The sequence below is a fragment of the Choloepus didactylus genome, chromosome 14, assembly GCF_015220235.1.
Source record: "Choloepus didactylus isolate mChoDid1 chromosome 14, mChoDid1.pri, whole genome shotgun sequence".
NCBI lineage: Eukaryota > Metazoa > Chordata > Mammalia > Pilosa > Megalonychidae > Choloepus > Choloepus didactylus.
The window spans coordinates 94,278,898-94,295,517 of NC_051320.1; positions in this window are offsets into that span (position 1 = coordinate 94,278,898).

Here is a 16,620-nt window from a genome sequence, read left to right on the forward strand (position 1 = left end):
GGGTGCATGAAGATATAAAACTGCACAGGTTATCACAGGGCAGGACACAGGATATTGTGTGTCTGACTAATGGCCTCCACTCTAACTGGGCTGCATGTATTTTGAGGCTATGTTAATATGTCCATACTAATTCATTATCATATCTCAGTAAACTATTCTTTTTTATCATTACGTAGTGTCCCTTTTTACATCTTTGATATTAATATTGATACATTGATATTTTTGCCACTATTTCTCATTTTAATTTCTGCTAGTTTGATTCATTTTTATTTGTTGTTGTTCGTTTAGATATGACTTTTATAAGCAGCATGTAGCATCATTTTTTTTTGTTTTATGTTATCAAATATAATCCACTCTGTCTTTTAATACATGAACAGAATCTGTTTTCTTTTATTGTGATTACTGACATATGTGATCATTTCTACAAGCATGCTTTCTCTTTCCTTGCTTTTACTTGGATTGATAGAGGTTCATTGTTTTCCCTTTACATTATAGATTAATGATTCTATTTATTCTCCTTTAGTGGTTGCTCTTAAATTTTCAACATATACTCATTTTTCTAACCACATATAAAATCATCGTTTCACTGTCATTCACCATCTTTCTCTCAAGAAAAGATTAGAATCTTAGCATGCTTTAATTACCCTATACATTCCCTCTGTATGGACATATATGTGATTAATATTATCTAGTATTTGAATAAATATGAATAATTAGATGTAATTTCCTAGTGTGTGTTTTTGAAGGCAATATTTAATTAGATTTACCAACATAGTTTGCTAGTTTTTTTGTTGTTTTTGTTTTTGATGTTTCCTTTTCCTTGAATCCTACCCCAGGTTTCTGGATTCATTTCTCTTCTTGCTGAAATACATCCTTAAGGAGGTAGGTCCTTCTGGAAGGGTCCATGTGTCATAAACTCAACTCTCTGTATGTCTGAAAACAATTTTATTTCACATCAAGTTTGAATAATGATGTAGGTTGGGTTGACTATTTCAGATATATTTTATGTCTCCTCCTCCTCAGTTTGAAGATGCTAATCTAGCATTTATTACAGTTGATTAAAAGTTTCCTATCAGTGTAATCATTGTGCTTTGTTGTGCTGGTTTGAATCTGTTATATACTTCATAGAAGACTATGTTCTTTTAATCCACTCTTGTGGGAGCAGACCTATTGTGGGTGGGACCTTTTGATTAGGTTGTTTCCATGGAGATGTGACCTCCCCCCCAATTGTGGGTGGGACCCTTTGATTAGATTGTTTCCATGGAGATGTGACCCCGCCCATCAAGGTGGGTCTTAATTCGTTTACTGGCATCCTTTACGACTGGATAAAAGGTGGAGACAGAGACCCTTAGACAGAAATGCCCTGGGAGCAACAAGCAGAGAAGCTGAGAGAGACATTTTGGAGAGAAGCTAAGAGATGTGATCCAGAATTTGCCCCGGGAGAAGCAAGGACCCACAGGAGCTGAGGCAGAAGCCCGGAGACGTTTTGGACAAAGCCACTGAAACCAGAAGCTAAACCTGGGAGAGAAGGACCAAGGTGTCTTCCCAGCTGACAGAGGAGCCCTGGATCCATTGGGCTTTCCTCAGAGAAGGTATCTACCTCTTGATACCTTAATTTGGACATTTTCATGGCCTTAGAACTGTAAATTTGTGAACTCATAAACCTCCATTGTAAAAGCCAACCCATTTCTGGTATATTGCTTTCTGGCAGCTTTTGAAAACTGAAACATTTGTACATAATATATGTTTGTCTTTCTGCTGACTTTGAAGGCCTTCTTCCCCTTCTCCTTCTTGTCCTGATGGCCCCACTGCAATGTGACTATGTGTGAATTTATTTTATTCTGCTTAGCTGGACTCATGTTTTTCTTCAGTTATGGAAAAGTTTTTTTTTTGTTTTTTTTTTTTTAGAATATTGCTACATTTGCTACTCCATCTATTTTCTGCTTCTGGAAGTAATATTAGATATATGCTGAAACACCACAGCCTGTCCCTGATATCTCATAAAATCTCTCTTATATCTGTCACATTTTACTCTTCTGTCCTATATTCTGGGTTAGTTCATCACAATGATCTTCCAATTCTCAGTTCTCTCTTTGTGACCAGCTTAGAGTTATTCTGCCTATTGACTTGATTTTATCAACTTTTTAAAAACTTTCCCAGAATTTCTAAATGTTTTGGTTCCTTATCCACCTGTTCTCAATTTTTTTTGCTGTTGTTTTTGTCATAATACTGTACAATTTTAGTAAATTTCTTCCTTTTAAATTTGCCCTCATATTTCCATTTCCAAACAGGAACACTTTTAGGAGTTTTAAATTTGTCTTGAAATATGTCTTCAGTGGTTGCTCCTTAGTGTTGTTCTCTCCATATATAGTCTCCTTCGGGTCTGTTCTAGTTTGCTAATGCTGCTGGAATGCAAAGCACCAGAGATGGATTGGCTTTTATAAAAGAGGGCTTATTTGGTTACACACTTACAGTCTTAAGGCCATAAAGTATCCAAGATAACACATCAGCAGTGGGGTACCTTCACTGGAGGATGGCTAATGGTGTCTGGAAAACCTCTGTTAGCTGGGAAGGCACATGGCTGGTGGGTGTCTGCTCCAAAGTTCTGGTTTCAAAATGGCTTTCTCCCAGGACATTCCTCTCTAGGCTGCAGTTCCACAAAAATGTCACTCTTAGTTGCTCTTGGGGTGTTTGTCCTCTCTTAGCTTCTCGGGAGCAAGAGTCTGCTTTCAACGGCCGTCTTCAAACTGTCTCTCATCTGCAGCTGCTCTCTCAGCTTCTGTGCATTCTTCAAAGTGTCACTCTTGGCTGTAGCTCCTCTTCAGATTGTCACTCTCAACTGCACTGAGTCCCTTCTGTTTATCAGCTCATTTATATGACTCCATTGATTTAATTTAGACCTACCCTGAATGGGTGGGGTAACACCTCCATGGAAATTATCCAGAGTTATCACCCACAGTTGGGTGGGGCGCATTTCCACAGACACTCAAAAAATTACAATCTAATCAACACTGACACCTCTGCCCACACAAGATTACATTAAAGATAATGGCGTTTTGGGGGGACATAATACATTCAAACCGGCACAGGGTCCCCAGGCGAAACTACCTTTAGTATTGGCAGCACAGTCCCTGGATCGAGGCGTTATTTCTCCCCATTCTTGGCTTGGAGGGACTTTTGGCCATTTCTGTTTCTCTGGTGAAGCAGCACCCTTTGGGCACAGCCTTGGACCTTGGTCATGGTTTTTATTGGCCTCTTTTTAAGGGCAAGTTCACCCCTTGCTGTGCGATGATCCTGGAACATCATTGTCATGCTCTGAGCCTGAGTCCCCTGTTATTGCCCTCATGGAACTTGATGGAACACTCAGCTGCACGTGAGCGCCTGTGGCCAGGCGTCCAGTAGTTTGCACAGCGAGCCCTATGCACAGCCGGGTGATTTTATTTGCCTTCTGATCCATGGGGATGTTTATTTTTATTTTCAGTGTGACTAAATCTATGTGTCTAAATGCACACACACACACACATGCGTGCACACCCGCCACACTACCACTGTTCCAAAGTTGGTGCTGGGGTTATATACACTTGGCCTGATAACTCGAATTTAGCCCTTAGATCACGGGCTGCTGAGGGTGGAAGGGAATCATATGGCTATATGGTTATAAGATGCACTTGGCAAGGAGGAAGGAGGAACAGAGGGTTGCTAGAAAACTGCCTCAGGGAAACAAGGCAATGAAGTCCAGTAGCCCTGCCTTTCTGTCTCTGCCCCACCATCTACTTGCCATGTGATCCTGAATCCCTTATTTTACCTCCTTCAAGCTTCACGTTCTTTATCTGTAAAATGGAGATAATAACTTTTTCCAGCAATGTTGGGGAATACAGATAAGCTCAGTTCCTGCTGCTTATCACTTCTGTCTGTAATTTATTGAGCTATGATTACATGCCAGCTTCTGTGCTAAGTACTTTGTAAGTATTATTTCACCCAATGCCTACAAAAACCCCATGAGTTCAATTTCATTACCCTAACGTGCAACTGTAAAATCTGAGGTTTAAGACAGTTGATAGAACATACTTGCCTGAGGTTGAACAGCAAGTGGTAGAGTCAGCATTTGATCCTGCCTCTATCTGGCTCTTAACCAGTAGACAGATGAAAGCTCTTATTTCACTCAGGTCAGGTCTGGAGGGATAAAGGGAAGAAGGTAAGAGCAGACTAGAGAGTAGGGACATGGAAGTGAGGAATGGGGGGCCGAATGTACCTCCAGGTGTGAATTAGAGGAGAAATGAACAAGGGACATCAATTTGTCTCCTACACCCAGGATCTGAAAGCTGGGTCTCAGACAGACAGACAAAGGTTTCCATCTGGGCACCATGGTTTCCCAACTCTCGGACCCTGGGCAAGTCACTTGACTTTCTGAGCCTCAAGTTGCACATGTGTAAAATGGGAACAACAGTGCCAACTCTGCAGACTTCTTGGTAGGATAAAATAAAATAAAACAATATTGCACCTATGAAAACAGAGCAGGAGTGCAACCTCCCAATGTCCAGGGGTCAGGCTCAAGTCCAGTTAATCTGGAAGTTCTTGCTTCTTTCACATCCATACTCTGCTTCCCACAGAGAAGGAGGCACTGACCGAGGCCTCCAGAGATGAGGAGGATTTAAAAACACAGAAAGAAGATTGGGGGAGAGAGGGGGCAGTTGGAGAGAAGTCGGCAAGCAAAGGCAAAGCTTTATGCATTTTCAACAGGTTTCAACCCTATAATATTTCCCATACTTTGATGATAAAGCCAACTTTGAAACCAATGAAAAGAGCTTAAAGGTGTGGGCTACTTCTTTTTCTCTATTTTTTTTTTTTGAAACTCAAAACTAAACATAAATCTTGAATAATGCAAACCTATAATTCATGCAAATTGGTCCCTAATGGGGTGGAAACAGGCCAGGTTTTAATTTGTTGAACTTGTGGGAGATAGTATAATGAGATGGAAAGAACAGATGCAAAAATATGTCCCCTTTCATCCAAAATGAGCCCAAACGTTTCATTTCTGTGCTCAGTCCCATAAGCTTTTAATGTCTCCAGTATAATTTAAGGTTTTGTGTGTGTGTGTTTATGTGTTAAGTCGATGATCACTCATCATGGACACGCTGAATTGCCTCCCTGAGAACTTCTCCATGACTGCCCACCTTCCTCAGGGACCTTATTTCCTAAGAAGAGAGCTTGATCCACTAATTGATCCACTAATTTTATAGCATCAGCAAGGGCTCTAAATGCAACCTTAATCAAAGCCGCAAGATTTTTGGTAAATGATCAGCAATATGTTCTAATGTGTGAAAAAGGGGAAGGCACTCACAAACCAGCCCTGGGGGCAATGGTGAGAGGGGAAGCCAAGAAAAAAAATGGGAGAACAGGCTGAAGAACCACATGAGCAAAAAAATGGGAGCCTGAATATGCATGACTCGTTCAGCATATAATGTCTAGATTGAGTTTGTTTCCCAAAGGAGGTTAAACAAATAGAATTTCTCAATGTACCCTTTCTTCAACTGCAGTCCTCTCAGTGATCTCCTTCCCCTTAACAATAAATAATACCCCACTACTTGTACAAAATATGGAAGAAACCAGTGGGACTTGGATGCAATCTGTGCTGGGTGGTAAGTGGGGATGCCAAAAATCTGGTTCCCAGCTATATGGATTTTACATCCTCATGGTGTCAAGGGTCCCCAAGCCCACCTCTGGGTTTAATGATCTGCTAGGACACAGGATTGGGCATATGGTAGCACTTGTTTATTACAGCACAAGCACAGAAAGCAAAATCAGCAAGGGGAAAAGGCACATGGGGCGAAGTCTGGAGGAAACCAGGCACAAGCTTCAAGAGTCCTCTCCCAGCTAGTCACAGAGGATGCACTTAATTCTCCTGACAACAATTCCCCTGAGTTGTGACAACGCGTGTGAAGTGTCGTCTTCCGGGGAAGCTCATTAGAGACGCAGTGCCCAGGGTTTCTGTTGTGGGCTGGTCACATAGGCACCCTCTGCCCGGCCTGACTCCCAGAAGGAGAGCAGGTGCTCAGCCTGAACCGTGTGATCTGTACAAACAGCCTGGGCACATGGGTCACTCTGGAAATGATGAGAACTCCCCTGGAGTGCACGTTCCCAAACAGCAGCCCAGGGCCCCCCTGGCCAGCAGGTCTGTGTTAGGAGAGCAGCCTCAGGCCCTACTTCCTTTGTGCACAGGAGGACAGAGGAAAAGTACTCGTGCAATTATCATCTGATGCAGAGTGTCTCAAGTGCTACAGGAGAGTGCAGCAAAATATGAAGAACACAGGAAAAAAATGAAAAGTTATTTTTAGATCGGAATAATTATTTATTACAGTGGAGCCTGGTGGAGACAGCAAGGGTTTGGGGAACTCGGAGGAGGGAGAGAAAACTGTGAGTACTGGTGAGAGAAAGAAAGGCTCCCTGAGCTGGATCTTGGAGGATGTGGAAGACAGACAGAGAGAACATGAGAGGGTCAGTTGGACAGAGCTGGCAGCGCTGGCCGATAAGTGACCGGGGGACTGAGCACAGTACCTGATTAATTCCTGTCCTTGTTCAGCCTGAATTCACTTCCTACGGTGGCTGCAACAATTCACCACAAATTCAGCCGTTTAAAGCCACAGAAATCATTCCCTTACAGCTCTGGAGGTCCAAAGCTCACAATCTGTCTCCTGGGGCTAACGTCAAGATGTCCGTAGGGTTGGTTCCGTCTGGAAGCTCTGAGGTCGGATCCGTTTCCTGCCTTTCTCAGCCTCTCGTGGCCACCTGCATTCCCTCGTGTCCCTTTCCTCACTCCACTCCAGCCTCTGGCTTCTGCCATCACATCTCCTCCTGCTCATCCTGATCGCTTCCCCCCCTTAAAAGGGCCCTTGTGACGACACTGGGCCCATCCAGATCACCAGGGTCATCTCCTCACATCACAAGCCTTGACTCAATCACAACAGAAAAGTCCCTTTTGCTATCTAAGATTCCATATTCACAGGTTCTGGGGATTAGTACGCAGGCATCTTGGGGGGGGGGGGGTATTCTGCTTACCCCACAGCTGTTTATCCATTCATTCTCTTATTTATCCACTCAACAGATATACCTTGAACTATTATACATCATGCACTGGGCCAGAGAAGGGGAATTTAAAAACAAACACGTGTCAGTTGTAACCATCAATCTGTGTTAAGAGCTACGTGCGAGTTTGCCCTGGGTGTGGTGGGAGTACACAGGCGGCACGTGACCCAGCCTGACATTGGTCAGAGATGGGGGAGTCACGGGGAATTTGCCTGGAGCAGTGCAACCGGAGGAGGGAGGGAAGGAGCTCGGAACCTCAGCAGAGGGATTTGTGCCTTACAAGAAGAAAACATGTGTCCCGTGGCAGCCACAGCCTCAAAAGACAGGGGTGGCTATTTCAGCAATCCAGAGACGGGATGTAAGATATTATAGCCCCAGAACCGGGCGGATTCCAGATTCACTGGGTTCGTGGTCTGGGTGGAGCAAGAGGACTATTTTAAGATTATATCAGAGAAAAATGGTCCCAGGCATGCTGATGTCAAATTATGGGAAAACAATACTTGAGTTTCTTTCTACAGAAACTTGACCAATTCAGTTCATTGTTAATGACAACATTGAGACTAACTAAAATGCCCTCAAATACGTAATACTGTATTCCAGAATACTGAAATCCAGGATCCAGTATTACCAACCAGAAGTCTGGAGTCTGAAATGCAGTGGGGGTGTGCAAGTCTTTAAAATCGTATATATTTAGTGGGCATCTAAGATGTTCACGGCACTGGATTGATTCATGGAAGCCGACCTCCAGAAGCCTCCTAGAGGAGACATATGCACAAATAATCATGCTCAAATCTGACCTTCCAAGCTGAGGCTGAGTATGGGCAAAGTGCCCTGGGGACAGCAGAGAAAGTATGGAATTCTTCTGGAAGAGCAGCAGAAGATTCAGTGTTAGGCACGCATAAATTAAGCCTTGAAAAGTGGTGAAGATAGGAGTAATAAAGATAAAGATAAAGATAAAGATGATGCTAATAGTGATATTTAGCTTTTGTAGTCTCACAATTTTTGGAGGGAAAGAGATTTAAACTCACAAAGGAAACATTCACTGCTTCAAATGCAATTGAGTTCTTGCTAATAGAAAAGACGATGGGCTTTGGACTCACACGGACTAAGATTCAAATGCTGTCTCCCACACAAGTATCAGGGTTCATTTGAGAAACTTATTCAACTTCTGCGAGTCTCTGTGTCCTCACCTACAAAATGGAAACGTTAGTAACACAGAACCTGAAAAAGTTAGTTCTTTCCGTTCCCTCAGCCGTTACTAACCAGGTTCGCTTGGCCAATTTCTTCAACTTTAGCTTCCTCATATGCAAAATACAGATAATTTATACTATTTATTTCATGGAAATGTTGTGATAAGATAATGAAATAATCTGTGCAAAATTCTGTTTGTAAATTATAGAGTGCTAAATGAAAGTTAATACATCCAATTTCATTTACTACTAAATGGAAAAAATGTAGGTATTTAGAAGTTCAAGGAATGAGAAACTAGAATAGGTTAAAGTAACAAGAGTATTAAAAATCATATCAGGGCCCATAAAAATAACTTTCAAAGTGAATGTGAAAATGGATATGGATGACAAATTTGCAAAACCATTCCAGGTTGCAGAGGAAAAATAGAGAGATGAAAACATAAATAAACAAAGTAGCATCTTAAAACATAGATATAATAATGGATTCAGAGGAGATTAAACATACAAAAATATTGCCTTCATTAGAAAATATGGATATAAAGATTTGGATAATAGAAAAATAAAATAACTGTAGAAAACACAGATAACCTCAATAGGAAAACAATCAAGGAACAAACTGGGAAAAAAGTATTTATAGAATTGCTTCTGAAAAAGTGCTCAGCCAAGACAGTTTTATAAGTAAGTTTTTTTCCCTTAAAAATCCCCATCCTTTATAAACCACGCAAGAACACAGAAATATGAAAATGTTCTCAATTTTACAAATTGGTACATAACCTTGTTTCTGAAATCTAATGAAGTCAGCATAAGAAAAAATGTAAAGTCTCACTTTGAAATATTGCAATAAAATTCCATAATAAATTCTAGGCAAATAAAACCCAAGAAATTTAAAATTAAAATAATTAAGCATTATTTCAGAATAAAAGATGGATTCTAAGGAAAAATATTAATATCTGTATTGTTTCTGGAAGAAACACAGGCTGTCTGCTCTTATGTCTCTGGCTCTTTATTTTGGTCAAACTCAGCAATATTGTCTGTAATAACCCTCTCCATTTCCTTACCCTTGGTTCTCTTCTCAACCAACGTCATGAGACCATTGCCCTCGGTATCCCCAATGGAAACTCTCCTCCATCCTACAAAGTCCAGCGACATATTCAAACTGACCATCTTACCCAACTTCTCAGCAGCATTTGACGAAGTTGAGCATTCCACAATCCTTGATTTCTTTTTTACACATTGCCCCTGGGACACCACACTCTACTGATATGTGCTCCTGCCTTCCCGGCCGTGCCTCAGTTTCTTTTGCTTATTCCTCCTTGTTTAACAGAACTTTAGAGGTAGAGTTCCCAGGGCTCATCCGACGTCTGACCCTTGGACATGATCTCGGCCAGCCCCTATAGATTTATAGACCACTGTCTGGTTGGCAACTTCCGTATTTATATTTACAGACTATGCTAATCAGGAAGCTTCAGTTTCTCTATGCCGTTGTCTGTCTGCTCAATGTCTATTTAGAGTTGAATAGTCAAAACAAATTTCACAGGTCCAAAATACACCTTCTGATTCCCCCCTCTTGGGCCTGCTGCTCCCTGGAGGTTTACTGGTCCAATTGTTGGCAACACCAATATGCTCCAGCCAAAACCTTGGGTGCCAGCCTTAATTACTCCATACTCTTCATACTCCATGTGCAGCCTGTCGATATGTCTTGCCAGCTCTATTTTCAAAACTAATCACAAAACCTAGTGCTTCGATTCTCACCGCCTCCACCATGATCACCCGGCCCAGTTCAGCATCATTGTTCTTCTGGACTGAGGCTGGAGTCTCCAATTTTGGTTGGTGTTCTTTACTGTCACATATCCACTAGAAACCTTACAAAAGTATAAATCAGATCCTGCCACTCCCATCCTTAAAACCCTCCAGTTACGACTGCCAGATAATATACAGGATGCCCAGCTGCATTTCAGATAAAGAGTGATTTTTTTTTAAGTATCAGTATGTCGCCAATACCACATAGGGCATGCTTTAACTATGTTGTTTATCTGAAATTGAAACTCAACTGGGCATCCTGTGTTTGCATTTGCTAAATTTGACAGTCCAACTTCCAGAAGCTCCCCACCATGATATGCCACTTGTGAAAAAACCAAACTCCCACCATGGCCTAGAAGCACCTGCGTGGCCTGGCTTTCAACAGGCTCCAAGACAGCTCTCTCCCACCATCTGCCTCACGCTGGGCTCCAGCTCTTCTAGCTCTCTGTCTCTTCCTTGGATACACCACACGTCCCTACTGTCAAAACTCTGCACTAGATTTGCCCTCCACCTAGAGGGCTGTCTAAAATCTATGCACAACAGTCTCTTGAAATCTCTTCCATATCTGCCCCAGTATTACCTCCTTAGAAACCCTTCATCGATCACCCTATCCAAAATAGTTTCCAAATCAGAGTCAGTCTCCTTATTCTTCATTTTTCCTTATAGCACTTGTCACTATCTGATGTTATAGATGGGTTTGCTACCATGTTTTTTCTTACCTAAATGTCAGTCCAAGAGGGCAGGGATTTGTCTTTCTTCTTCATCTCTGATTTTCCAGTGTGTAGAACAGTGTCTGACATATAGTAAGTGTTCCAGCAATGCTGGTTAACTGGTTGACTAAGTGGAAAAAATCTGAAAAAGGGATTATGGGTAATTTTAACTTTCTTTTAAAATACATGTTCTGAATTTTCACTATCAAACGCATCCTGCCTACTTGAACAGAAAAAGCAAGAAGTGTTTCAAAATTTAAAATAATATTAATTATTGCCCAGATCAGAACACAGTGGTCCAGATCTGAATAGAATGGTTCAGATGCAATCTAACTATGCCCCGAATCCATCCCAGAGAAGTCATAAGGAAATGTTTTAATCCGTGAGCTGGGAGCATGTGAACATCTTCAGAATGCATGTAAGAACAGGGTGTTATTCAGCATCCATTTCTACTCTTCCTTCCTTCTGCCCCTTCACCAGAATTAGCACTCTTAAAATAAATGGTGTGGGGATCAGAAAAGTTACGTGTTACATTGCAATGTGTTTCAATGTAATTAGAACCAATCTCGAACTTGGGTAATTGTCCCTCCTCTGTCTTTGCCAAAATTTTCACCTACCACCTGGGTATCTGTTGCCTCCAGTTTCTGTGTGCAGCCCCCTGCCCCGGTGGGAAACATGGCATTTTCCCCTCTTTGCCTCCTTAGGACTAGCACAGTGCTTAATGTGTAGTCAGCATTTAATTAACCAGTGGCATATTCAACAGCAACTCAAAACTTGCAACACTGTCACATATATTTACCCTCGTGTTTCTATAATATTAGAGGATATACTTCTATCCCTCCATTTCTCCCTTTCCAACTTGATTCTAAGCATCTGTGAGAGGAGAGACTTAACAAGAGAGAGAGAGAGAGAGCACTCTCCTACTCCCAAGAACCAGCAATCCAATCCCCTTTAGACTGTAAAGATTCTTTGTGCAGGAAGATTCCTTGAAAAGTTGCTTGGAATAATCAATAAGGCACTAAAGGCCTGAGAATGCAGCAGAAGAAACACATGAAAAGTTACAAAGCTTAGCCCTAGGAAAGAACAGACACTTGGCTGTGGAGACATGGTATGTTGAGGAAGGGGAGAATTCTTGGTTCCTGAGAAGTGTGGCTAGTGGATCTTTGAAGGTCAGGGAATCTAGCATTCAACTGGAGCCTGATGACAACTGTGCCAACCTCCCTCCTTCTTCCCCAACTCTCAGGAAAGTTGACTGTATGCACAAATACTATGCAATTGTGTCTGTGTGCAGGTGCACGTGGCCATTGAGAGAAGCGACTGAGTTCCACATCTGTACCAACGTGGGATAAAATAGAGACCCAGGCAGGCAGTGGCATGAACTGAACTAACTCAGCAGAAGTAGGAGCCTGAGCCAGAGATGACATCGAAAATATGAGTCCCCATCATTGGAAAGTTAAAGAATTTTTAAGTAATATTATTGGGCTTCCAGAGTATTCAGAAAAAAGTTGCAGCCTGTCTTGTAAGGCCCTTAGGGGAAGGTATACTCCAGTAGCTATGTGGAGCCCATGCATAATATAGCTCCCTCCAGTAGGCACTGAAAACCTGTGTAAGTAAACGTGATGCTTAAAGACCAGTCAGTGTTATTAATAAGGATGGAGGAGTAATCACTAGACCCTCTCCCTGATAAGATGTTTGTAACTTTGATGGAGTCAGTAAAGGATTTCTTCTGCCTGTAAGACACTGCCTTAATGGATTCTGACCAATGTTCAAAGTGAAGGAGGTGATATGCAAAGAGGATTTATGTGTGCTTTGTTAAAGGTATAAACAAGAGCTAAATGAATGTGCTCAAAGGGAAAGTTGCTTGCTTAGAGCTTTATAGTGCAGTTACACATTTGTTCCATCGAAAGCTTAGCCCACAAACACATGCAAAGGGGCATCTCCCATGAGTTGCATGCCTGTCCTTGTTTACCTCCCAGCCGGACTCCCAAATCATCAGAGTCAAAGAGTATCTGAGCTGGAAGTCACTGTACTGATTCCAAATTGCCCAACCATGGTCCAGTGTTGCCCACAAGGAAGTGTCCCTGGTTCATCATAGAGCAATAAAAATGAGAACAGTGGATTACCAAGAGCTAATTTTACTCAACTAAAAGGATTAACCATCTACGTATCACAGAGGTGAAGAGCGCAGTGGACTCTGGAACCAGGCTGCCTGGATTCAAATCACGGTTCCATCACTAACTAGCCACATGGCCCTGGCTTAGTTGCATAACTCCTCTCAGCCTCAGTGGCTCATTTGTAAAATGGGGATGATAATCATGATGTTACTACTTAGTATTGATTGGGGCTTAAATAAAGTAAAGTTTGTAAAGTGCCTGGTACATGGTGAGTGCTACTTAAGTGTTTGCTAAATAAATTTGACTTTATTGATTCCTGGGTGACGTCCCAACTGCTTTTCTGGTGTTTTTAATTACTTGTGAAATACTGGAGTTAGTAGATTTTGGGGCTTTTTGTTGATCAGGTTCTGATATTCTTATTTAACAGAATAAAATATTGGCACCCAATCTTATGGTAGTTCTGTGCCCACTCACACCCATTTTTCCCCCAATTTTCTGTGAGATTGCTAAATATGGAAAAATTACTTTAGTCAATTCCCCCATTTTACAAGCAACAAAACTGAGGTCCAAAGAAATTGTAGGCATTGCCATGATCAGACAGCCCCTCCACGTTCTGGCTCCCAAGTACCACCACACTCCCTTTGCCCAACACGCTGCCTCTCACTCGGTAACTTCTAACCACACCAGCCTCATCTCTATTCCTTAACCACTCCCAGCTCATTCTCAGTTTGGAGCCCAGTTTCTTACTTAGAAGGAACATCAGACACTACCCACATATATTCAAGCTAATACACATTAAGAAACAGCCTATTTGTCATGTTGTTTTTCATGAGAAAATAAGTTTGTGTGCATGCATTTTAATGAAATGCACATGGGATGAAAATTGCAAAGATTAACAGATAACGAGACTTCAGCCCAATTCGTACATTAGTGTGAGGACCTACCAGTACACTGCAACCTGTCAAAGTCAGGCCTATTTCCCCAGTGGAAAACTTGGTGAAAATGTGGAATTCTGTATGAAATCCTAATTTTTGTACTCTCTGCAATTTTTAAACACCTTTAAAAATAAACCTTTTTGTAAACATTAAATATTTCAATTTATTTACAGTCAAATTTGAAATGTAAAGTTTATCACAAATTTCAGTGGAAGCATTCCCTCTTCAATTCAAGAAGGAAGTAATGGGAGTATTAGGGTAAGCATTCTACAATCTGCCAAGGTATGAAAACAAACCCCTTATTTTATTTTTCCCCCAAAATTGTATACCTAAATATAATCTAGTTGCCAATAGATGTATCCCAAGAAATTTCCCCCAGATATTACATCCCACCCCAAATGAAAGTCTCTGCTATCCAATATGCTTGTGCCCTATTGGATATATTATAGCCAGCTTGAGGTAGACATAGCAGTCATTAATGGTTCCATGGATTTTATTAACTTCAAAATGCTGGTAAACTCTAAAGTATATATGGTAACCAGTGTAAGTTTTAAATATGACAGTGGTAGTTTGGTTTTGGAGGAGAAGCAAAATGATTACACTTCTCGGCAATGTTTCTGGAAGGCATGTCTTTAAAAAACAAAGGGCAAAGTATAGAATGTCAAAGAGGCCCAAGCTAAAAAAAGTACATTCCTGGTTTTACTCGATAAGATGAAGCCAGTTGCAACTCTGTGATCTTGGATCTACAATCAAAGATCTATTTTTTCTTGTAAAACAGGAAACTGATCCCATTGTTCTTATTTTTAGTGGCTGACACCGGGTTACAGCAATGATGTATTCTACCTAAGTTTATCAAACAGAAGGGCTTTTTAAAAGTATGACAGGAATGCATGTTTCCAAAGTAAATGGGCCAGGAATGTCAACAGTGTGGGTGGTTTGTAAAGATGGCTGAAACTGGAGCAAAGGGAGAGCAGGTATACCAGATGCTGCCCTGCTCTCATGTGTGTTAAATGTGCCAACAGGTTCAGGTTGACATCAGTACTCAGGGTCCCCTGAAATTTACACACCCAGCAACATATTTGACATTATTAAAAAAGGGACACAAAAGACTCTAAGACCACTTAGAAACCTGGACTACTTGGGAAATGAAAAAAAATGCTTCCTTACTCAAAAACTCCATGACTCACCGAGAAATGACACAAAGATTGATGAGTTCTGGTCTTTCTCTCTCCTCTGTAATTCTATAGCATAACTTACATCCATACCACAAAATTGGCTTTCTAACTTAAGCTATTTTATCATTCACAGAGATGACAATCTGCTTCTCGTCTTGGTGGTGAACCACTAAGTAGAACCCTCCACACCCTCACCTACATCCACACCTGCACCCAAACCCCTGCAATGCCAAACCCCTCTCACTTTCAGATTTAAGGAACAATAGTGATGTCTATGATTAAATCACCTGAGAAGATAAACCTAAACACTATGGCAAGTCCACAACAGCTTTTCTTACCTAAACCTCAGCCCCTTCGTGAGTCCTGAGGCTGGGAGTGAAGGTTTAGTCCCAAATAGAAATGGATAAATGTTATCATCACCGTGACCTTAAAGGCCTTGTATTCCATTCAAAATACATTTGTTGAGGGACAATGAATTTTTTCTCAATGGAATTCATAAAAGATACTTACACTTTGAAAGTGTGGCGTCAGAGTCAGATAATTTGTGTCAAGGCTTTGTGGCCATGAGCAATCACTTCACTTTTCTGAGCCTCAGTTTCTTCATCTGTGAAATGGAGATAATAGCAACCCACCTCTGCCAAACCAGGTCTGTTTGTCCTCAGTCTTCCATCCTTCTGTAGCTGTAGTACAAATGTAGTAACTTTGCTCCACATTCAATATATGTGAATGTTTACCAAAGGGTATTCAATACAGAGGATACACTCAATTGGGTAGACAAGATGGCCCATCCTGTGATCTCCACCTAGCCACCCTGGTATTGCTTAGAGCAACATGGCAGCAGAGAAGGGTGGCTTCGAAACTGTGGGCATGTGCTCAGCAAGGCTGCTCTGGCTCCCATCCATGCTGTGGGTTCATGGATGAATCTCCAGTGCATCTGCTTTCCTGAAGAGATCGTCCAACCACTAGTAGGTTTGGATCCAGTCCATCATGGAGGGTGCAGTGATTGGCTCTCATGGGAAAATGCACATATCCTTCAATGTTCTGTGCCTCATTTTGCAAATCTGAAAAATCATGATAACGATAATACCTACTTAAAGGATTGCTGTGAGGATTGATCTGATGTGTGTGAAGCACCTGTAATAGTTATAGGTACAAATAGCACCCAATAAATGTGGGTTATTGCCATGAGATTATCATTTGAAAAAAAAGTCAGTTGATAAAACTCCAACAGAAAAGGCAAAGAGAAATAAAAGCCTTTGGGCACCTGTTTTGTGCTTGTTGGAATCTCATGGATTCCAAAAGTAAAACGTAACTTTTAAATTAGCTGAAGAGGAATTACCCTGAGTAAATCCACAGTTTCAAATTGGATTCTCTTATCCCCCATAGAAATGTATGGTGACTATGTGTGTGTGTATGTGTGTGTGTTGTGTGTGCAGTCTTCCAATGCCAACTAGAAATGTTCCCGTTGAGTTGTTCCTAGCTTGCTAGTTATACAACTCTCTTGGTAAGAGCACAAACTTGGAGTTAGGAATTAGAATATTATGTTTACAGCTCTGGTTGTACCATACAACACTTATATGATTGAAAACCAGTTACAAACTCTCTGAATTTCA